This window comes from Hyla sarda, unplaced genomic scaffold, assembly GCF_029499605.1.
Source record: "Hyla sarda isolate aHylSar1 unplaced genomic scaffold, aHylSar1.hap1 scaffold_1589, whole genome shotgun sequence".
Classification (NCBI taxonomy): domain Eukaryota; kingdom Metazoa; phylum Chordata; class Amphibia; order Anura; family Hylidae; genus Hyla; species Hyla sarda.
In genome coordinates this window covers 2,501-27,082 of record NW_026608225.1, presented here as the reverse complement: position 1 = coordinate 27,082, position 24,582 = coordinate 2,501, and the positions used below count along the sequence as shown (strand labels likewise).

General features: G+C 51.8%; 1 pseudogene; it reads right to left on the bottom strand.

The window, feature by feature from the left end:
• Positions 1–24,109: 24,109 nt before the first annotated feature.
• Positions 24,110–24,212, bottom strand: LOC130310663 (U2 spliceosomal RNA; annotated as a pseudogene).
• Positions 24,213–24,582: the final 370 nt, after the last annotated feature.

Sequence of the window (24,582 nt, the reverse complement as noted above, 5' to 3'; positions counted from 1 at the left end):
TCGCATATCTGGCTCGCTCGCATATCTGGCTCGCTCGCTCTCACATCTGGCTGGCTCGCTTGCTCTCTTGTCTGTCTCACTCTCTTTTATGGCTCGTTTACATATCTGGCTCGCTCACTTGCTCTCATATCTGGCTCGCTCGCTTGCTCTCTTGTCTGGCTCGCTCTCTTATCTGGATCGCTCGCATATCTGGCTCGCTCGCTCTCAAATCTGGCTCGCTCGCTTGCTCTCATATCTGGCTAGCTCGCTTGCTCTCTTGTCTTGCTCGCTCTCTTATCTAGCTCGCTCGCTCTCATATCTGGCTGACTCGCTTGCTCTCATATCTGGCTCGCCGCTTGCTCTCTTGTCTGGCTCGCTCTCATATCTGGCTTGCTCGCTTGCTCTCATATCTGGCTCGCTCTCATATCTGGCTTTCTCGCTTGCTCTCTTGTCTGGCTCGCTCTCTTATCTGGCTCGCTCGCATACCTGGCTCGCTCTCACATCTAGCTGGCTCGCTTGCTCTCTTGTCTGGCTCGCTCTCTTATCTGGCTCGCTCTTATATCTGCCTTGCTAGCTCGCTCTCATATCTGGCTCGCTCGCTTGCTCTCTTGTCTGTCTCGCTCTCTTTTATGGCTCGCTCGCATATCTGGCTAGCTTGCTCTCACATCTGGCTCGCTCGCTCGCTCTCATGTCTGGCTCGCTTCGCTCTCATATCTGGCTTGCTCGCTTGCTCTCATATCTGGCTCGCTCGCTTACTCTCATATCTGGCTCGCTCGCTTGCTCTCTTGTCTGGCTCACTCTCTTATCTGGCTCGCTCGCATATCTGGCTCGCTCGCTCTCAAATCTGGCTCTCTCGCTTGCTCTCATATCTGGCTTGCTCGCTTGCTCTCATATCTGGCTCGCTCGCTTGCTCTCATATCTGGCTCGCTCGCTTTTTCTCATATCTGGCTCGCTCGCTTGCTCTCTTGTCTGGCTCGCTCGCTTGCTCTCTTGTCTGGCTCGCTCTCTTATCTGGCTCGCTCTCATATCTGGCTCGCTCACTCTCAAATCTGGCTCGCTCGCTTGCTCTCATATCTGGCTAGCTCGCTTGCTCTCTTGTCTTGCTCGTTCTCTTATCTGGCTCGCTCGCTCTCACATCTGGCTGGCTGGCTTGCTCTCATTTCTGGCTGGCTCGCTTGCTCTCATATCTGGCTCGCTCGCTTGCTCTCTTGTCTGTCTCACTCTCTTTTATGGCTCGTTTGCATATCTGGCTCGCTCGCTTGCTCTCATTTCTGGCTTGCTCGCTCTCATATCTGGCTTGCTCGCTTGCTCTCATATTCTGCTCGCTCGCTTGCTCTCATATCTGGCTCGCTCGCTTGCTCTCTTGTCTGGCTCGCTCTCTTATCTGGCTCGCTCTCATATCTGGCTTGCTCGCTCTCAAATCTGGCTCGCTCGCTTGCTCTCATATCTGGCTAGCTCGCTTGCTCACTTGTCTTGCTCGCTCTCTTATCTGGCTTGCTCGCTCTCATATCTGGCTGGCTCGCTTGCTCTCATATCTGGCTCGCTCGCTTGCTTTCTTGTCTGGCTCGCTCTCTTATCTGGCTTGCTCGCTAGCATATCTGGCTCGCACGCTTGCTCTCGTGTCTGGCTTGCTCTCTTATCTGGCTCGCTCGCTCTCATATATGGCTCGCTTGCTTGCTCTCATGTCTGGCTCGCTCTCATATCTGGCTTTCTCGCTTGCTCTCTTGTCTGGCTAGCTCTCTTATCTGGCTCGCTCGCATACCTGGCTCGCTCGCTCTCACATCTAGCTGGCTCGCTTGCTCTCATATCCGGCTCGCTTGCTCTCTTGTCTGGCTCGCTCTCTTATCTGGCTCGCTCTTATATCTGCCTTGCTAGCTCGCTCTCATATCTGGCTCGCTCGCTTGCTCTCTTGTCTGGTTCGCTCTCTTATCTGGCTCGCTCGCTCGCATATCTGGCTCGCTCGCTCTCATGTCTGGCTCGCTTCGCTCTCATATCTGGCTTGCTCGCTTGCTCTCATATCTGGCTCGCTCGCTTACTCTCATATCTGGCTCGCTCGCTTGCTCTATTGTCTGGCTCACTCTCTTATCTGGCTCGCTCGCATATCTGGCTCGCTCGCTCTCAAATCTGGTTCGCTCGCTTGCTCTCATATCTGGCTTGCTCGCTTGCTCTCATATCTGGCTCGTTCGCTTGCTCTCATATCTGGCTCGCTCGCTTTTTCTCATATCTGGCTCGCTCGCTTGCTCTCTTGTCTGGCTCGCTCACATATCTGGCTCGCTCGCTCTTGTCTGGCTCGCTCTCTTATCTGGCTTGCTCGCATATCTGGCTCGCTCGCTCTCACATCTGACTGGCTCGCTTGCTCTCATTTCTGGCTGGCTCGCTTGCTCTCATATCTGGCTCGCTCGCTTGCTCTCTTGTCTGTCTCGCTCTCTTTTATGGCCCGCTCGCATATCTGGCTCGCTCGCTCTCAAATCTGGCTCGCTCGCTTGCTCTCATATCTGGCTTGCTCGCTTGCTCTCATATCCGGCTCGCTCGCTTGCTCTCATATCTGGCTCGCTCGCTTGCTCTCTTGTCTGGCTCATTCTCTTATCTGGCTCGCTCTCATATCTGGCTCGCTCGCTCTCACATCTAACTGGCTCGCTTGTTCTCATATCTGGCTCGCTCGCTTGCTCTCTTGTCTGGCTCGCTCTCTTATCTGGTTCACTCGCATATCTGGCTAGCTCGCTCATATCTGGCTCGCTCGCTTGCTCTCATGTCTCGCTCGCTCACATATCTGGCTCGCTCGCTTGCTCTCATGTCAGGCTCACTCGCTCTCATATCTGGATCGCTCGCTTGCTCTCATATCTGGCTTGCTCGCTTGCTCTCATATCTGGCTCGCTCGCTTGCTCTCTTATCTAGCTTGCTCGCTCTCCTATCTTGATCGTTCGCTTGCTCTCATATCTGGCTTACTCGCTTGCTCTCATATCTGGGTCGCTCGCTTGCTCTCTTGTCTGGCTCTCTCGCTCTCATATCTGGCTCGCTTGCTCACATATCTGGCTCGCTCGCTATTATATCTGGCTCGCACACTTGCTCTCATGTCTGGCTTGCTCGTTCTCATATCTGGCTCGCTCGCTTGCTCTCATGTCTGACTCGCTCCCTCTCATATCCGGCTCGCTCGCTTGCTCTCTTGTCTGGTTGGCTCTCTTATCTGGCTCGCTCTCATATCTGGCTCGCTCTCATATCTGGCTCGCTCGCTTGCGCTCATGTCAGGCTCGCTCGCTCTCATATATCGCTCGCTCGCTCTCATGTCTGGCTCGCTGGCTCTCATATCTGGCTCGCTCGCTTGCTCTCATGTCTGGCTCGCTCACTCTCATATCTGGTTCGCTCGCTTGCTCTCTTGTCTGGCTCGCTCTCTTATATGGCTCACTCGCATATCTGGCTCACTCGCTTGCTCTCATATCTGGCTCGCTCGCTTGCGCTCTTGTCTGGCTCGCTTGCTCTCATGTCTGGCTCGCTCGCTCTCATATCTGGCTCGCTCGCTTGCTCTTATGGCTGGCTCGCTCGCTCTCATATCTGGCTCGCTTGCTTGCTCTCATGTCTGGCTCGCTCCCTCTCATATCCGGCTTGCTCGCTTGCTCTCTTGTCTGGTTCACTCTCTTATCTGGCTCGCTCTCATATCTGTCTCGCTCGCTTGCACTCATGTCTGGCTCGCTCGCTCTCATGTATGGCTCGCTCGCTCTCATGTCTGGCTCGCTCGCTCTCATATCTGGATCGCAAGCTTGCTCTCATATCTGGCTTGCTCGCTTGCTCTCATATCTGGCTCCCTCGCTTGCTCTCTTATCTAGCTTGCTCGCTCTCATATCTTGATCGTTCGCTTGCTCTCATATCTGGCTTACTCGCTTCCTCTCATATCTGGGTCGCTCGCTTGCTCTCTTGTCTGGCTCTCTCGCTCTCATATCTGGGTCGCTTGCTCACATATCTGGCTCGCTCGCTATTATATCTGGCTCGCACACTTGCTCTCATGTCTGGCTTGCTCGTTCTCATATCTGGCTCGCTCGCTTGCTCTCATGTCTGACTCACTCCCTCTCATATCCGGCTCGCTCGCTTGCTCTCTTGTCTGGTTGGCTCTCTTATCTGGCTCACTCTCATATCTGGCTCGCTCGCTTGCGCTCATGTAAGGCTCGCTCGCTCTCATATATCGCTCGCTCGCTCTCATGTCTGGCTCGCTGGCTCTCATATCTGGCTCGCTCGCTTGCTCTCATGTCTGGCTCGCTCACTCTCATATCTGGTTCGCTCGCTTGCTCTCTTGTCTGGCTCGCTCTCTTATATGGCTCACTCGCATATCTGGCTCACTCGCTTGCTCTCATATCTGGCTCGCTCGCTTGCGCTCTTGTCTGGCTCGCTTGCTCTCATGTCTGGCTCGCTCGCTCTCATATCTGGCTCGCTCGCTTGCTCTTATGGCTGGCTCGCTCGCTCTCATATCTGGCTCGCTTGCTTGCTCTCATGTCTGGCTCGCTCCCTCTCATATCCGGCTTGCTCGCTTGCTCTCTTGTCTGGTTCACTCTCTTATCTGGCTCGCTCTCATATCTGTCTCGCTCGCTTGCACTCATGTCTGGCTCGCTCGCTCTCATATCTGGCTCGCTCGCTTGCTCTCATGTCTGGCTTGCTCGCTCTCATATCTGGCTCGCTCGCTTGCTCCCATGTCTGGCTCACTCGCTCTCATATCTGGCTCGCTCGCTTGCTCTCTTGTCTGGCTCTTTCTCTTATATGGCTCACTCGCTAGCATATCTGGCTCACTCTCTTGCTCTCATATCTATCACGCTCGCTTGCGCTCTTGTCTGGCTCGCTCTCTTATCTGGCTCGCTCGCTCTCATATCTGGCTTGCCTGCTTGCTCTCATATATGGCTTGCTCGCTTGCTCTCATATCTGGCTCGCTCTCTTATCTGGCTCGCTCGCTCTCGTATCTGGCTTGCCCGCTTGCTCTCATATCTGGCTGGCTCGCTTGTTCTCATATCTGGCTCGCTCGCTTGCTCTCTGGTCTGTCTCGTTCACTTTTATGGCTCGCTCTCATATCTGGCTTGCTCGCCCTAACATCTGGCTCGCTCGCTTGCTCTCATATCTGGCTCGCTCGCTTGCTCTCATATCTGGCTCGCTCTCTTATCTGGTTTGCTCGCATATCTGGCTTGCTCGCTCTCACATCTGGCTCGCTCGCTTGCTCTCATATCTTGCTCGCTCGCTTGCTCTCTTGTCTGGCTCGATCTCTTATCTGGCTCGCTCTCACATCTGGCTCGCTCGCTCTCATATCTGGCTTGCTCGCTTGCTCTCTTGTCTGGCTTGCTCCCTTATCTGGCTCGCTCGCTCTCATATCTGGCTCGCTCGCTTGCTCTCATGTCTGGCTCGCTCACTCTCATATCTGGCTCGCTCACTTGCTCTCATGTCTGGCTCACTCGCTCTCATATCTGGCTCGCTCGCTTGCTCTCTTGTCTGGCTCGCTCTCTTATATGGCTCGCTCGCTCGCATATCTGGCTCACTCGCTTGCTCTAATATCTGGCTCGCTCACTTGCTCTCATATCTGACTCGCTCGCTTGCTCTCTTGTCTGGCTTGCTCCCTTATCTTGCTCGCTCGCTCTCATATCTGGCTTGCTCGCTTGCTCTCATGTCTGGCTCGCTCGCTCTCATATCTGTCTCGCTCGCTTGCTCTCTTGTCTGGTTCGCTCTCTTATCTGGCACGCTCTCATATCTGGCTTGCTCGCTTGCTCTCATATCTGGGTCGCTTGCTCTCATTTCTGGCTCGCTCTCTTGCTCTCATATCTGTCTCGCTCGCTTCTCTTTTGTCTGGTTCGCTCTCTTATCTGGCACGCTCTCATATCTGGCTTGCTCGCTTGCTCTCATTTCTGGCTCGCTCTCTTGCTCTCATATCTGTCTCGCTCGCTTGCTGTCTTGTCTGGCATGCTCTCTTGCTCTCATATCTGGCTCGCTCGCTTGCTCTCATATCTGGCTCGCTTGCTTGCTCTCTTGTCTGGCTCACTCTCTTATCTGGTTCACTCGCATATCTGGCTAGCTCGCTCTCATTTCTGGCTCGCTCGCTTGCTCTCATGTCTCGCTCGCTCGCTCACATATCTGGCTTGCTCGCTTGCTCTCATGTCTGGCTCGCTCGCTCTCATATCTGGCTTGCTCGCTTGCTCTCATATCTGGTTCGCTCGCTTGCTCTCATTTCTGGCTCGCTCTCATATCTGGCTCGCTCGCTTGCTGTCTTGTCTGGCATGCTCTCTTGCTCTCAAATCTGGCTCGCTCGCTTGCTCTCATATCTGGCTCGCTCGCTTGCTCTCTTGTCTGGCTCGCTCTCTTATCTGGTTCACTCGCATATCTGGCTAGCTCGCTCTCATATCTGGCTCTCTCGCTTGCTCTCATGTCTCGCTCGCTCACATATCTGGCTCGCTCGCTTGCTCTCATGTCAGGCTCGCTCGCTCTCATATCTGGATCGCTCGCTTGCTCTCATATCTGGCTTGCTCGCTTGCTCTCATATCTGGCTCCCTCGCTTGCTCTCTTATCTGGCTTGCTCGCTCTCATATCTGGATCGTTCGCATGCTCTCATATCTGGCTTACTCGCTTGCTCTCATATCTGGCCCGCTCGCTTGCTCTCTTGTCTGACTCTCTCGCTCTCATATCTGGCTCGCATATCTGGCTCGCTCGCTATAATATCTGGCTCGCTCACTTGCTCTCATGTCTGGCTCGCTCGCTCTCATATCTGGCTCGCTCGCTTGCTCTCATGTCTGGCTTGCTCGCTCTCATATCTGGCTCGCTCGCTTGCTCTCATGTCTGGCTCGCTCACTCTCATATCTGGTTCACTCGCTTGCTCTCATGTCTGGCTCACTCGCTCACATATCTGGCTCGCTCGCTTTCTCTCTTGTCTGGCTCGTTCTCTTATATGGCCCGCTCGCTAGCATATCTGGCTCACTGTCTTGCTCTCATATCTATCACGCTCGTTTGCGCTCTTGTCTGGCTCGCTCTCTTATCTGGCTCGCTTGCTCTCATATCTGGCTTGCCCGCTTGCTCTCATATATGGCTCGCCCGCTTGCTCTCATATCTGGCTCGCTCTCTTATCTGGCTCGCTCGCTCTCATATCTGGCTTGCCCGCTTGCTCTCATATCTGGCTGGCTCGCTTGTTCTCATATCTGGCTCGCTCGCTTGCTCTCTGGTCTGTCTCGCTCTCTTATATGGCTCGCTCTCATATCTGGCTTGCTCGCTCTCACATCTGGCTCGCTCGCTTGCTCTCATATCTGGCTCGCTCTCTTATCTGGTTTGCTCGCATATCTGGCTCGCTCGCTCTCACATCTGGCTCGCTCGCTTGCTCTCATATCTTGCTCGCTCGCTTGCTCTCTTGTCTGGATCGATCTCTTATCTGGCTCGCTCTCACATCTGGCTCGCTCGCTTGCTCTCATATCTGGCTCGCTCGCTTGCTCTCTTGTCTGGCTTGCTCCCTTATCTTGCTCGCTCGCTCTCATATCTGGTTCGCTCGCTTGCTCTCATGTCTGGCTCGCTCACTCTCATATCTGGCTCGCTCACTTGCTCTCATGTCTGGCTCACTCGCTCTCATATCTTGCTCGCTCGCTTGCTCTGTTGTCTGGCTCGCTCACTTATATGGCTCACTCGCATATCTGGCTCACTCGCTTGCTCTCATATCTGGCTCGCTCGCTAGCGCTCTTGTCTGGCTCGCTCTCTTATCTGGCTCGCCCACATATCTGGCTCACTCACTCTCACATCTGGCTCGCTCGCTTGCTCTCATGTCTGGCTTGCTCGCTCTCATATCTGGATCGCTCACTTGCTCTCACATCTGGCTCATTCGCTTGCTCTCATGTCTGGCTCGCTCGCTCTCATATCTGGATGGCTCGATTGCTCTCATATCTGGCTCGCTCGCTCTCATATCTGGCTCGCTGCCTCTCATATCTGTCTCGCTCGCTTGCTCTCATATCTGGCTCACTCGCTCTCAAATCTGGCTCACTCGCTTGCTCTCTTGTCTGGCTCGCTCACTTATATGGCTCACTTGCTCGCATATCTGGCTCACTCGCTTGCTCTCATATCTGGCTCGCTCGCCTGCGCTCGTCTGGCTCGCTCTTTTATCTGGCTCTCCCGCATATCTGGCTCGCTCACTCTCACATATGGCTCGCTCTCATGTCTGGCTCGCTCGCTCTCATATCTGGATCGCTCGCTTGCTCTCATATCTGGCTCGCTCACTTGTTCTCATGTCTGGCTCGCTCGCTCTCATATCTGGATCGCTCGCTTGCTCTCATATCTGTCTCGCTCACTTGCTCTCATATCTGGCTCGCTCGCTCTCATATCTGTCTCGCTCGCTTGCCCTCTTGTCTGGTTCGCTCTCTTATCTGGCTCACTCTCATATTTGGCTTGCTTGCTCTCATATCTGGCTCACTCACTCACATCTGGCTCGCTCGCTTGCTCTCTTGTTTGTCTCGCTCGCATATCTGGCTCGCTCGCTCTCACATCTGGCTCGCTCGCTTGCACTCATATCTGTCTCGCTCGCTTGCTCTCTTGTCTGGCTTGCTCTATTATCTGGCTCGCTCGCTCGCATATCTGGCTCGCTCGCTTGATCTCATGTCTGGTTCGCTCGCTCTCATATCTGGCTCGCTCGCTTGCTCTCTTGTCTGGCTCGCTCTCTTATCTGGCTCGCTCGCATATCTGGCTTGCTCGCTCTCACATCTGGCTCGATCGCTTGCTCTCATATCTGGCTCGCTCGCTTGCTCTCTTGAATGTCTCGCTCTCTTATATGGCTCGCTCGCATATCTGGCTCGCTCGCTCTCACATCTGGCTCGCTCGCTTGCTCTCTTGTCTGGCTCGCTCTCTTATCTGGCTCGCTCGCTCTTATCTGGCTCGCTCGCTCGCATATCTGGCTCACTCGCTTTCATATCTGGCTCGCTCGCTTGCTCTCATGTCTGGCTCGCTCGCTGTCATATCTGGCTCGCTCGCTTGCTCTCATGTCTGGCTCGCTCTCTTATATAGCTCGCTCGCTTGCATGTCTGGCTCACTCGCTTGCTCTCATATCTGGCTCGCTCGCTTGAACTCTTGTCTGGCTCGCTCTCATGTCTGGTTTGCTCTCTTGCTCTCATATCTGGCTTGCTCGCTTGCTCTCTTGTCTGTCTCGCTCTCTTATATGGCTCACTCTCACATCTGGCTCGCTCGCTCTCACATCTGGCTCGCTTGCTTGCTCTCTTGTCTGGCTCGCTCTCTTATCTGGTTCACTCGCATATCTGGCTAGCTCGCTCTCATATCTGGCTCGCTCGCTTGCTCTCATGTCTCGCTCGCTCGCTCACATATCTGGCTTGCTCTCATGTCTGGCTCGCTCGCTCTCATATCTGTTTCGCTCGCTAGCTCTCTTGTCTGGTTCGCTCTCTTATCTGGCACGCTCTCATATCTGGCTTGCTCGCTTGCTCTCATATCTGGTTCGCTCGCTTGCTCTCATTTCTGGCTCGCTCTCTTGCTCTCATATCTGGCTCGCTCGCTTGCTGTCTTGTCTGGCATGCTCTCTTGCTCTCAAATCTGGCTCGCTCGCTTGCTCTCTTGTCTGGCTCGCTCTCTTATCTGGTTCACTCACATATCTGGCTAGCTCGCTCTCATATCTGGCTCGCTTGCTCTCATGTCTCGCTCGCTCACATATCTGGCTCGCTCGCTTGCTCTCATGTCAGGCTCGCTCGCTCTCATATCTGGATCGCTCGCTTGCTCTCATATCTGGCTTGCTCGCTTGCTCTCATATCTGGCTCGCTCGCTTGCTCTCTTATCTGGCTTGCTCGCTCTCATATCTGGATCGTTCGCTTGCTCTCACATCTGGCTTACTCGCTTGCTCTCATATCTGGCCCGCTCGCTTGCTCTCTTGTCTGGCTCTCTCGCTCTCATATCTGGCTCGCTTGCTCGCATATCTGGCTCGCTTGCTCGCATATCTGGCTCGCTCGCTATAATATCTGGCTCGCTCACTTGCTCTCATGTCTGGCTCGCTCGCTCTCATATCTGGCTCGCTCGCTTGCTCTCATGTCTGGCTTGCTCGCTCTCATATCTGGCTCGCTCGCTTGCTCTCATGTCTGGCTCGCTCACTCTCATATCTGGTTCACTCGCTTGCTCTCATGTCTGGCTCACTCGCTCTCATATCTGGCTCGCTCGCTTGCTCTCTTGTCTGGCTTGTTCTCTTATATGGCTCGCTCGCTAGCATATCTGGCTTACTGTCTTGCTCTCAAATCTATCACGCTCGCTTGCGCTCTTGTCTGGCTCGCTCTCTTATCTGGCTCGCTCGCTCTCATATCTGGCTTGCCCGCTTGCTCTCATGTATGGCTCGCTCGCTTGCTCACATATCTGGCTCGCTCTCTTATCTGGCTCGCTCGCTCTCGTATCTGGCTTGCCCGCTTGCTCTCATATCTGGCTGGCTCGTTTGTTCTCATATCTGGCTCGCTCGCTTGCTCTCTGGTCTGTCTCGCTCTCTTATTTGGCTCGCTCTCATATCTGGCTTGCTCGCTCTCACATCTGGCTCGCTCGCTTGCTCTCATATCTGGCTCGCTCTCTTATCTGGTTTGCTCGCATATCTGGCTCGCTCGCTCTCACATCTGGCTCACTCGCTTGCTCTCATATCTTGCTCGCTCGCTTGCTCTCTTGTCTGGCTCGATCTCTTATCTGGCTCGCTCTCACATCTGGCTCGCTCGCTTGCTCTCATATCTGGCTCGCTCGCTCTCTTGTCTGGCTTGCTCCCTTATCTTGCTCATTCGCTCTCATATCTGGCTCGCTCGCTTGCTCTCAGGTCTGGCTTGCTTACTCTCATATCTGGCTCGCTCACTTGCTCTCATGTCTGGCTCACTCGCTCTCATATCTGGCTCGCTCGCTTGCTCTGTTGTCTGGCTCGCTCACTTATATGGCTCACTCGCTCGCATATCTGGCTCACTCGCTTGCTCTCATATCTGGCTCGCTCGCTAGCGCTCTTGTCTGGCTCGCTCTCTTATCTGGCTCGCCCGCATATCTGGCTCACTCACTCTCACATCTGGCTCGTTCGCTTGCTCTCATGTCTGGCTCGCTCGCTCTCATATCTGGATGGCTCGATTGCTCTCATATCTGGCTCGCTCGCTCTCATATCTAGCTCGCTGCCTCTCATATGTCTTGCTCGCTTGCTCTCATATCTGGCTCACTCGCTCTCAAATCTGGCTCACTCGCTTGCTCTCTTGTCTGGCTCGCTCACTTATATGGCTCACTTGCTCGCATATCTGGCTCACTCGCTTGCTCTCATATCTGGCTCGCTCGCCTGCGCTCTTGTCTGGCTCGCTCTTTTATCTGGTTCTCCCGCATATCTGGCTCGCTCACTCTCACATATGGCTCGCTCTCATGTCTGGCTCGCTCTCATATCTGGATCGCTCGCTTGCTCTCATATCTGGCTCGCTCACTTGCTCTCATGTCTGGCTCGCTCGCTCTCATATCTGGATCGCTCGCTTGCTCTCATATCTGTCTCGCTCACTTGCTCTCATATCTGGCTCGCTCGCTCTCATATCTGTCTCGCTCGCTTGCCCTCTTGTCTGGTTCGCTCTCTTATCTGGCTCACTCTCATATTTGGCTTGCTTGCTCTCATATCTGGCTCACTCACTCTCACATCTGGCTCGCTCGCTTGCTCTCATATCTGGCTCAATCGCTTGCTCTCTTGTCTGGCTCGCTCTCTTATCTGGCTCGCTATCATATCTGGCTTGCTCTCATATCTGGCTCGCTCGCTTGCTCTCTTGTTTGTCTTGCTCTCTTACATGGCTCGCTCGCATATCTGGCTCGCTCGCTCTTACATCTGGCTCGCTCGCTTGCACTCATATCTGGCTCGCTCGCTTGCTCTCTTGTCTGGCTTGCTCTATTATCTGGCTCGCTCGCTCGCATATCTGGCTCGCTCGCTTGATCTCATGTCTGGTTCGCTCACTCTCATAGCTGGCTCGCTCGCTTGCTCTCATGTCTGGCTCACTCGCTCTCATATCTGGCTCGCTCGCATGCTCTCTTGTCTGGCTCGCTCTCTTATCTGGCTCGCTCGCATATCTGGCTTGCTCGCTCTCACATCTGGCTCGATCGCTTGCTCTCATATCTGGCTCGCTCGCTTGCTCTCTTGACTGTCTCGCTCTCTTATATGGCTCGCTCGCATATCTGGCTCGCTCTCACATCTGGCTCGCTCGCTTGCTCTCTTGTCTGGCTCGCTCTCTTATCTGGCTCGCTCGCATATCTGGCTCGCTCGCTCTCATATCTGGCTCGCTCGCTTGCTCTCATGTCTGGCTCGCTCGCTCTCATATCTGGCTCGCTCGCTTGCTCTCATGTCTGGCTCGCTCTCTTATATAGCTTGCTCGCTTGCATGTCTGGCTCACTCGCTTGCTCTCATATCTGGCTCGCTCGCTTGCACTCTTGTCTGGCTCGCTCTCATGTCTGGTTTGCTCTCTTGCTCTCATATCTGGCTTGCTCGCTTGCTCTCTTGTCTGTCTCGCTCTCTTATATGGCTCACTCACATCTGGCTCGCTCGCTCTCACATCTGGCTCGCTAGCTTGCTCTCTTGTCTGGCTCGCTCTCTTATCTGGCTCCCTCGCTCGCATATCTGGCTCGCTCGCTCTCATATTTGGGTCGCTCGCTTGCTCTCATGTCTGGCTCGCTCGCTCTCATATCTGTCTCGCTCGCTTGCTCTCTTATCTGGTTCGCTCTCTTATCTGACTCGCTCTCATATCTGGCTCGCGCGCTTGCTCTCTCTTCTGGCTCGCTCTCATATCTGAATTGCACGCATGTCTGGCTCGCTCGCTCTCACATCTGGCTCGCTCGCTTGCTCTCTTATATGGCTCGCTCGCATATCTGGCACGCTCGCTTTCACATCTGGCTCGCTCGCTTGCTCGCATATCTGGCTCGCTTGCTCTCACATCTGGCTCGCTCACTTGCTCTCTCGCTCTCTTATATGGCTCTCTCGCATATCTGGCACGCTTGCTCTCACATCTGGCTCTCTCGCTTGCTCTTATATCTGGCTCACTCTCATATCTGGATCGCTCGCTTGCTCTCATATCTGGCTCGCTCGCTTGCTTCCTTGTCTGGCTCGCTCTCTTATCTGCCTCGCTCTCTCTCACATCTGGCTTGCTCTCATATCTGGCTGGCTCGCTTGCTCTCTTGTATGGCTCGCTCTCTTATCTGGCTCGCTCGCATATCTGGCTCGCCCGCTCTCACATCTGTCTCGCTCGCTTGCTCTCATATCTGGCTCGCTCGCTTGCTCTCGTCTGGCTCGCTCTCTTATCTGTCTCGCTCTCACATCTGGCTCGCTCGCTTGCTCTCATATCTGGCTCGCTCGCTTGCTCTCTTGTCTCTTGCTCTCTTATATGGCTCGCTCGCATATCTGGCACGCTTGCTCTCATATCTGGCTCTCTCGCTTGCTCTTATATCTGGCTCACTCTCTTATCTGGCTTGCTCGCTCGCATATCTGGCTCGCTCGCTTGCTTTCATATCTGGCTCTCTCTCATGTCTGGTTCGCTCGCTCTCATATCTGGCTCGCTCGCTTGCTATCTTATATGGCTCGCTCGCATATCTGGCACGCTCGCTTTCACATCTGGCTCGCTCGCTCGCTCTCACATCTGGCTCGCTCACTTGCTCTCTTGTCTCTCTCGCTCTCTTATATGGCTCGCTCGCATATCTGGCACGCTTGCTCTCACATCTGGCTCTCTCGCTTGCTCTTATACCTGGCTCACTCTCTTATCTGGCTTGCTCGCTCGCATATCTGGATCGCTCACTTGCTTTCATATCTGGCTCGCTCTCATGTCTGGCTCGCTCCTCTCATATCTGGATCGCTCGCTTGCTCTCATATCTGGCTCGCTCGCTTGCTTCCTTGTCTGGCTCGCTCTCTCTCACATCTGGCTTGCTCGCTTGCTCTCATATCTGGCTGGCTCGCTTGCTCTCTTGTCTGGCTCGCTCTCTTATCTGGCTCGCTCGCATATCTGGCTCGCCCGCTCTCACATCTGTCTCGCTCGCTTGCTCTCATATCTGGCTCGCTCGCTTGCTCTCTTGTCTGGCTCGCTCTCTTATCTGTCTCGCTCTCACATCTGGCTCGCTCGCTCTCATATCTGGCTTGCTCGCTTGCTCTCTTGTCTCTCGCTCTCTTATATGGCTCGCTCGCATATCTGGCACGCTTGCTCTCACATCTGGCTCTCTCGCTTGCTCTTATATCTGGCTCACTCTCTTATCTGGCTTGCTCGCTCGCATATCTGGCTCGCTCGCTTGCTTTCATATCTGGCTCGCTCTCATGTCTGGTTCGCTCGCTCTCATATCTGGATCGCTCGCTTGCCCTCATATCTGGCTCGCTCGCTTGCTCTCTTGTCTGGCTCGCTCTCTTATCTGTCTCGCTCTCACATCTGGCTCACTCGCTTGCTCTCATATCTGGCTCGCTTGCTCTTTTGTCTGGCTCGCTCTCTTATCTGCCTCGCTCTCTCTCACATCTGGCTTGCTCGCTCGCTTGCTCTCTTGTCTGGCACGCTCTCTTATCTGGCTCGCTCGCATATCTGGCTCGCCCGCTCTCACATCTGGCTCGCTCGCTTGCTCTCATATCTGGCTCACTCGCTTGCTCTCTTGTCTGGCTCGCTCTCTTATCTGTCTCGCCCTCATATCTGGCTCGCTCGCTTGCTCTCATATCTGGCTCGCTCGCTTGCTCTCTTGTCTGGCTCGCTCGCATATCTGGCTCACTCACTTGCTCTCATATCTGGCTCGCTCGCTTGCGCTCATGTCTGGCTCGCTCGCTCTCATATCTGGCTCGCTTGCTCTCATGTCTGGCTCGCTCTCATATCTGGCTCGCTCGCTCTCATATCTGGCTCGCTCGCTTGCTCTCATGTCTAGCTCGCTCGCTCTCATATCTGGCTTGCTTTCATGTCTGGCTCGCTCTCATATCTGGCTCGCTCGCTCTCATATCTGTCTCGCTTGCTTTCTCTCTTGTCTGGTTCGCTCTCTTATCTGGCTCGCTCTCATATCTGGCTTGCTCGCTTGCTATCATATCTGGCTCGCTTTCTCTCTTGTCTGGCTCGCTCGCATATCTGGCTTGCTTGCATGCTATCATAACTGGCTCGCTCGTTCTCATATCTGGCTCGCTCGCTTTCTCTCATATCTGGCTTACTCGCTTGCTCTTTTGTCTGGCTCGCTCTCTTATCTGGCTTGCTCGCTCGCATATCTGGCTAGCTCGTTCTCATATCTGACTCGCTCTCTTGCTCACTTGTCTGGCTCGCTCACTTATATGTCTCGCTCGCTCGCATATCTGGCTCGCTCGCTTGCTCTCATGTCTTGCTCGCGTTCATATCTGGCTCGCTAGCTTGCACTCATTTCTGGCTCGCTTGCTTGCTCTCATGTCTGGCTCTGCTTCTGACAAGGCTGTTCTTTGGTGGGCCTAGGCGACATCACAATCTCCATGGTTACTTACACAACAAAGGTGAGATGTTATTTACACCTGGCCACGCCAACGGTATTGAGTAGCATATCACAGTGCTAAGGGTCCTGCATGCAACAATCTTACAATGGGGAATAGCTGTGCTGAGTTTGTCAAGTGCACCCATGTTGTTTGCAACTCCATCAATACACACATATGTATGTATGTATGTACATAGGCGTGCGCAGCCTATTGCATTAGGGTGTGCACCCTAAAGCACAAACTCACGCTGCGCGCGTGTATATATATATATATATATATATATATATATATATATATATATATACGCACACAGTTACTATAGTTCCCCCACTTTAGGTGCAGTATAGTTCCCCCGTATTAGGTGCAGTATAAGTCCCGCCAGACTAGGTGCAGTATAAGTCCCACCACATTAGGTTGGCAGTATAGTTCCCCACATTAGGTTGGCAGTATAGTTCCCCACATTAGGTGCAGTATAGTTCTCCCACATTAGGTGCAGTATAGTTCCCCCACATTAGGTGCAGTATAGTTCCCCACATTAGGTGCAGTATACTTCCCCCACATTAGGTGCAGTACAGTTTCCCCACATTAGGTTGGCAGTATAGTTCCCCACATTAGGTGCAGTATAGTTCCCCCCACATTAGGTGCAGTACAGTTCCCCCACATTAGGTGCAGTACAGTTCCCCCACATTAGGTGCAGTACAGTTCCCCCACATTAGGTGCAGTACAGTTCCCCCACATTAGGTGCAGTACAGTTCCCCCACATTAGGCTGGCAGTATAGTTCCCCTACATTAGGTGCAGTATAGTTCCCCCACATTAGGTGCAGTATAGTTCCCCACATTAGGTGCAGTATAGTTCCCCCACATTAGGTGCAGTATAGTTCCCCCACATTAGGTGCAGTATAGTTCCCCACATTAGGTGCAGTATAGTTCCCCACATTAGGTGCAGTATAGTTCCCCCACATTAGGTTGGCAGTATAGTTCCCCACATTAGGTGCAGTATAGTTCCCACATTAGGTGCAGTATGTTCCCCCACATTAGGTGCGGTATAATTTGCCACATTACGTGCAGTATAGTTCCCCACATTAGGTGCAGTATAGTTCCCCCACATTAGGTGCAGTATAGTTCCCCCACATTAGGTGCAGTATAGTTCCCCCACATTAGGTGCAGTATAGTTCCCCACATTAGGTGCAGTATAGTTCCCCACATTAGGTGCAGTATAGTTCCCCCACATTAGGTTGGCAGTACAGTTCCCACATTAGGTGCAGTATGTTCCCCCACATTAGGTGCAGTATAGTTCCCACATTAGGTACAGTATAGTTCCCACATTAGGTGCAGTATAATTCGCCACATTAGGTGCAGTACAGTTCCCTACAAAAGCAAAATAGACATGGAGGCCACCAGCATCTGGGGGTGCTACCTTCCTACTGGCAGGAATAGGGGGTTAATATGAGGGTACTACCTTCTTACTGGGGGGGGGGGGTTAATCTGGGGGTACTACTATCCTACTGGGGGGAGGGGGTTAATCTGGGGGTACTACCTGCCTACTCGGGGCACCAGATTAACCCCCTCCCCACCTGTAGGAATGCAGTACCCCCCAGATTAACCCTATCCCCCCACCCTGTTAGAAGGTAGTACCCCCTGATTACCCCCTCCCCCCAGTAGGATGGTAGAACCCCCCAGTTTAACCCCCTCTCCCCCCCTGTAGGAATGAAGTACCTCCCAGATTAACCCTATCCCCCCAGACCCAGTAGGCAGGTTGAAATAACATTCACTCACTCAGCGCGGTAATCCTGCGAACCGCGTACCGTCACGTCACGCTCTGGGGCCGGCGTCCTTGAATACAGCGTGACGTCCTGAAGGTCATGTGACGGCAGTAACGTGCCGTCACATGACCGAACCAACTGAAGGTGAGCCAGAGCGGAGCGGGGCACAAACAGGAGCAGGAGGCAGCGCTGTGCGGTGCGCCTGACGGGGGGGGGCGGAGGTCTGGGCTGGTGAAGGACGGTCGGGCACAGATGGGGGGTGCTGCGGAGCGTCTTGGTGTCACCCGGTGCGGGCCGCACCCGGGTCGCAACGCCACTGGATTAAGGTGTGCCTGGGCACACCCGGCACACCCCGTGTGCACGCCTATGTGTATGTATGTGTATCTATCTATCTATCTCTATATATATATTTATCTTTCTCTCTCTCTATATATATATATTTTTTTCTTTTATATATATATATATATATATATATCAAAAGCAAAGTAGAAGCGGCACTCCAAAATATCAATAAAGCGTGGATTTATTCACACATCTGTGAGGAAAGCGACGTTTCGGCTCGACAATAGAGCCTTGCTCAAGCATGCTTGAGAAAGGCTCTATTGTCGAGCCGAAACGTCGCTTTCTGCACAGATGTGTGAATAAATCCACGCTTTATTTATATTTTGGAGTGCCGCTTCTACTTTGCTTTTGATATTACTTGGGAATTGGTCTGTTCCTGAAGCTGTGCACCCACACGGATCTGGAATCCTTGAGCAAGGTGCTCCCCTTCATCTAAATTTTATATATATATATATATATATATATATATATATATATATATATAGATAGATAGATATATATTGATATATATATATATATATATATATATATATATACAGAGAGAGAGAGAGAGAGAGAGAGAGAGAGAGAGAGAGAGAGAGAGAGAGAGAGAGAGATGGAAACACGTTTTTAAACATGTTTTCACCTTTTTTTACCTTCTTTTTTTTCTTCTCTCCATGTTTTCCTTCTTTCCTCCTTTTTTCCTATGCTGCTGATTCTTATTTTTCTTCTTTTTCAGACCCTATCATTTCACTATTGCTTATTCAATACCACCAGCAGATGGAGACACTATATTACAACATTAGTTGTGAGCAGCAGTTTGTACAAACAAATGCCTCATAGCTGATGTCCTATCCATTATTGCAATGGATGGCTGGCTGGCAACATTTGTTTTTATTATTCCAATACCACAGTACCAATGCATGGTCAATCAACAGCAATGACACCCCCATGTCAATTAACAAGATTCAGCACCCACTACCTGAAAGACAGCTACCTATCATGTCATGTCCAACCTGCACAGGTGTGCTGGTTGCTGAGCTTATTCCATTAAAGAGGACATTCAGCAGCAGCAGCAGCAGTCCTGTGCCTGGTCGCTCCAACAGGGGCCAGACACAAGCGGCACCACCTATTGTCTTTTGCCTGCAGTAAGGGCCCACTGGACTAGCCAGCAAGCAGCTGAAGCAGCAAATAAACAGGTAATCTTTCTTTCCAACACTGAAACCTGGTGGTGCACTTAATCTATGGTATCAGATAGGTGACAGATCAGATATTAACCTCTTCAGGACATAGGGCGTATGGATACGCCCTGCATCCCGAGTCCTTAAGGACCGAGGGCGTATCCATACGCCCGTGGGAATTCCGGCCCCCACCGCTAGCCGGTTGGGGACCGGAGCCGGATGCCTGCTGAAATCGTTCAGCAGACATCCCGGCATATCGCCCAGGGGGGTCATTATGCCCCCCCATGTCGGCGATCGCCGCAGATCGCTGGACAATTCAGTCCAGCGATCTGCGGCAATTCCGGGTCAATCGGGTCTCCAGTGACCCGATGACCCGGAATATCTGGCTGTTCGGGGCCGTCTCTGACGGCCCCGAACAGCCAGAGCCTGCAGGGGTGATGTGGCACTGGTGCCACCTCACGATCGCCCTGATTCGTCGGCCGGATTACCGGCCGACCAATCAGGGCGCCTGCTGCGGGTGTCACTCCCGCACCCACTCCGCCCCTCTTCCGGAGGACGTGAGCGGGTGCGGGACGTGCACCCCGGGTGCTGGGGACCCCGATCCCCGGCGCCCCTGTTGGGATCGGGGCCCCAGGAGCAGCTGCGGCGGCGGGACTGACCTGCAGCGTCTGGATCGTTGGAGGTGAGTGACAGCCTCCTGCTGTTGCTTAGCAACAGCTCCCAGCATGCAAAAAGGGCATGCTGGGAGCTGTAGTTATGCAACAGCAGGAGGCAGACCACCACAACTCCCAGCATTCCCTTATGGGCATGCTGGGACTTATGGTTTTGCAACAGCTGGAGGCACATTCTTTCTATGGAAAAGTGTACCTTCAGCTGTTGTATAACTACAACTCCCAGGTTGCAAAAACAGCTAAAGTGCATGCTGGGAGTTGTAGTGGTGCATCTGCTGGTTGCATAACTACAACTCCCAGCATGCCCGTTGGCTGTCGGTGACTGCTGAGAGTTGTAGTTTTGCAACAGCTGAAGGCACACTGGTTGTGAAACTCAGAGTTTTTTTTTACCTAACTCAGTGTTTCACGACCGGTGTGCCTCCATCTGTTGCAAACTACAACTCTCAGCAGTCACCGTACACCATGCACCGTACATGCTGGGAGTTGTAGTTTTGCAACAGCTGGAGGCACACTGGTTGTGAAACACTGAGTTAGGTCACAAACTCAGTGATACATAACCAGTGTGCCTACAGTTGTTGCAAAACTGCAACTCTCAGCAGTCACCGACAGCCAACGGGCATGCTGGGAGTTGTAGTTATGCAACAGCTGGATGTCCCCCCCAATGTGAACGTACAGGGTACACTCACATGGGCGGAGGATTACAGTAAGTATCTGGCTGCAAATTTGAGCTGCCGCAAACTTTCTGCTGCAGCTCAAATTGCCAGCGAGAAACTACTGTGAACCCCCGCCCGTGTGACTGTACCCTAAAAACACTACACTACACTACCACAAAAAATAAAATAAAAAGTAAAAAACACTACGTATACACATACCCCTACACAGCCCCCCCCCCCTCCCCAATAAAAATGAAAAACGTCTGGTACGCCACTGTTTCCAGAACGGAGCCTCCAGCTGTTGCAAAACAACTCCCAGTATTGTCGGACAGCCGTTGACTGTCCAGGCATGCTGGGAGTTTTGCAACAGCTGGAGGCACCCTGTTTGGGAATCACTGGCGTAGAATACCCCTATGTCCACCCCTAAGCAATCCCTAATTTAGGCCTCAAATGCGCATGGCGCTCTCACTTTGGAGCCCTGTCGTATTTCAAGGCAACAGTTAAGGGTCACATATGGGGTATCGCCGTACTTGGGAGAAATTGGGTTACAAATTTTGGGGGGTATTTTCTGCTTTTACCCTTTTTAAAAATGTAAAATTTTGGGGAAAACAAGCATTTTAGGTAAAAAAAAAATTTTTTTTTTTACATATGCAAAAGTCGTGAAACACCTGTGGGGTATAAAGGTTCACTTAACCCCTTGTTACGTTCCCCGAGGGGTCTAGTTTCCAAAATGGTATGCCATGTGGGGGGTTTTTTGCTGTCCTGGCACCATAGGGGCTTCCTAAATGCGGCATGCCCCCAGAGAAAAATTTGCGTTCAAAAAGCCAAATGTGACTCCTTCTCTTCCGAGACCTGTAGTGCGCCAGCAGAGCACTTTTCACCCCCATATGGGGTGTTTTCTGAATCGGGAGAAATTGGGCTTCAAATTTTTAGGGGTATTTTCTGCTATTACCCTTTTTAAAAATAAAAAATTTTCGGGAAAACAAGCATTTTAGGTAAAATTTTTTTTTTTTTTTTTTACATTTGCAAAAGTCGTGAAACACCTGTGGGGTATTAAGGTTCACTTTATCCCATGTTACATTCCCCGAGGGGTCTAGTTTCCAAAATGGTATGCCATGTGGTTTTTTTTTTTTTGCTGTTCTGGCACCATAAGGGCTTCCTAAAGGTAACATGCCCCCCAAAAACCATTTCAGAAAAACGTACTCTCCAAAATCCCCTTGTCGCTCCTTCCCTTCTGAGCCCTCTACTGCGCCCGCTGAACACTTTACATAGACATATGAGGTATGTCCTTACTCGAGAGAAATTGGGCTACAAATACAAGTAAAAATTTTGTCCTTTTACCCCTTGTAAAAATTCTAAAATTGGGTCTACAAGAACATGTGAGTGTAAAAAATGAAGATTGTGAATTTTCTCCTTCACTTTGCTGCTATTCGTGTGAAACACCTAAAGGGTTAAAACGCTGACTGAATGTCATTTTGAATACTTTGGGGTGTGTAGTTTTTATAATGGGGTAATTTATGGGGTATTTCTAATATGAAGACCCTTCAAATCCACTTCAAACGTGAACTGGTCCCTGAAAAATACTGAGTTTGAAAATTTTGTGAAAAATCGGAAAATTGCTGCTGACCGTTGAAGCCCTCTGGTGTCTTCCAAAAGTAAAAACACGTAAATTTTATGATGCAAACATAAAGTAGACATATTGTATATGTGAACCAAAAAAAAATGTATTCGTAATATCCATTTTCCTTACAAGCAGAGAGCTTCAAAGTTAGAAAAATGCAAAATTTTCAAATTTTTCATCAAATTTACGGATTTTTCACCAAGAAAGGATGCAAGTATCGACAAAAATTTACCACTATGTTAAAGTATAATATGTCACGAAAAAACAATCTCGGAATCAGAATGATAACTAAAAGCATTCCAGAGTTATTAATGTTTAAAGTGACAGTGGTCAGATGTGCAAAAAACGCTCCGGTCCTTAAGGCCAAAATGGGCTCCGTCCTGAAGGGGTTAAACTGATAAAAACAGACTTTTTTATTTTTATTTTTTTTTTAAACCTTCAGGTTTGAATTAAAACTTAATCGTTCAGGTTTACTTCACGTTTGCCTCTCAGATTTACTGAACTTAGTCACAATTCACCAAACTCATCATTAGGTTACTTTATCAACATATAACAAAATACACCCCAAAACAAAGTACATAGCATAACAACACACCACCCTCATACCCTCACAACGTGTCTCCATTTTAAAAACTTCCAAGTCCCCTCCGCATCATCCTCTCCAAATCTCTTCTTATCCCACAAATATACAGTATGCAATCTATCTAATATCATTCTCATACACTCTTCAACCGACACATCCTTCTTCTTAAATACCGTATTTATCGGGGTATACCACGCACCGGCCTATAACACGCACCCTCATTTTACCAAGGATATTTGGGTAAAAAAAGTTGTTTACCCAAATATCCATGGTAAAATGAGGGTGCGTGTGTGCGCGTGTATACCCCGATACACCCCCAGGAAATGCAGGGCGAGAGAGGCCGTCGCTGCCCGCTTCTCTCCCCCTGCCTTTCCTGGGGTCTAGAGCCCTGCTGCCGGCCCTTCTCTCCCCCTGGCTATCGGCGCCGCTGCCCGTTCTGTCCCCCTGACTATCGGTACCGGCGCCCCATTGCCGGCGCCGATAGCCAGGGGGAGAGAAGCGGCGCCGACAGCCAGGGGGAGAGAAGGGGCAGCGGCACCCATTGCCGGCGCCACTGCCCCATTGCCTCCCCCCATCCCCGGTGGCATAATTACCTGGGTCGGGTCCGCGCTGCTGCAGGCCTCCGGCGTGCAGCCCCTGCGTCGTTGCTATGAATGGCGCGGCACTGACGTCATGCGCCGCGCCGTGCAGCGCATAGCAACGACGAAGGGGACGCACGCCGGAGGCCTGCAGCAGCGCGGACCCGACCCAGGTAATTATGCCACCGGGGATGGGGGGAGGCAACGGGGCAGCGGCGCCGGCAATGGGTGCCGCTGCCCCTTCTCTCGCCGGTACCGATAGTCAGGGGGACAGAACGGGCAGCGGCGCTGATAGCCAGGGGGTGAGAAGGGCCGGCAGCAGGGCTCTAGACCCCAGGGAAGGCAGGGGGAGAGAAGCGGGCAGCGACGGCCTCTCTCCCCCTGCCTTTCCTGGGGTGGTATCGGCGTATAACACGCACATAGACTTTAGGCTAAAAATTTTAGCCTAAAAAGTGCGTGTTATACGACGATAAATACGGTATATACAAATTCCTAACATCCCACAATACCTCCTTAATTATTGCTAACAACACATATAACATTCTCTCCTTCCTCCCACCTACCACCCCCAGACCAAACATAATCACTTCAAAAGACCACTTTCTTACCCCCATAAATTCTTTAGCCAACGGACCAATTCCCTTCCACACTTCTTGCGCTCTATCACAATTCCAAAACAAATGCATAATAATCTCATTCCCTCCACAACCCTCTCTCGGACATCTCTCACTTCTTCCAATCCCCCGACTCTTCTGTACCTCTCTCACTGGCAATGCACCATGCAAACTCTGCCATACAATCTCTCTCTGTCTATTAGTCATACCATCTGTCTCCAAACTCTTCCACACTTTACTCACATTCTATTCTCTCACCATATTAATATTACACTGAACATCCTTCACCCTAATACACTTCACCATACTCTTCTTCTCCTTTAACACATCCTGTCTCACACCTATCAAACCAAACTTTCTCATGAACACCTCAACAAACCCATACCAACCAGGACTCACCAAAGCATACGGCTTTCTCAGATCTCTCTCCATCCACCCTAATCTGCATAACACACCCCCTCCTAGAAACCTCATCATACAAGATTCAACACCCACTACCTGAAAGACTTCTACCTATCATGTCATGTCCAACCTGCACAGGTGTGCTGGTTGCTGAGCTTATTCAATTAAAGAGGACATTCAGCAGCAGCAGCAGCAGTCCTGTGCCTGGTCGCTCCAACAGGGGCCAGACACAAGCGGCACCACCTATTGTCTTTTGCCTGCAGTAGGGGCCCACTGGACTAGCCAGAAAGCAGCTGCAGCAGTAGTAAATAAACAGGTAATCTTTCTTTCCAACACTGAAACCTGGTGGTGCACTTAATATATGCTACCAGATAGGGGACATATCAGATATTAAACTGATATAAACAGACACTACATTTGATACCAGCCAAAAGGAAAGATGAGAAGTGATAACTGTGAAAGGGGAGGAACCAACGCTGTCCCCTTCACATGCACCATCACTACTTGTAGGAAGGGAGGCTGGCTGGCAGCCTCCCATACACACTCTGGCTGGGTGGCAGTCACCCACCAGTACACACAGCAGACCCTAAACCCATATCATTATTGCTAAGCAGGAAGATGGGAGTCCATTTCACTCTGATGGACCATTTTTAAATGCAATCCATAACCTGGCTTTGGCAGGAACCCTTCTTACTCCTCCTACTTGCATTTGATACTGGGTTTAGGATCTGCATAGGAAACACACACACACACACACACACAAGCACACACTTACCTGTGTTGCCTGCTGACGCCTCCTTGGCTGTCCCCAAACGG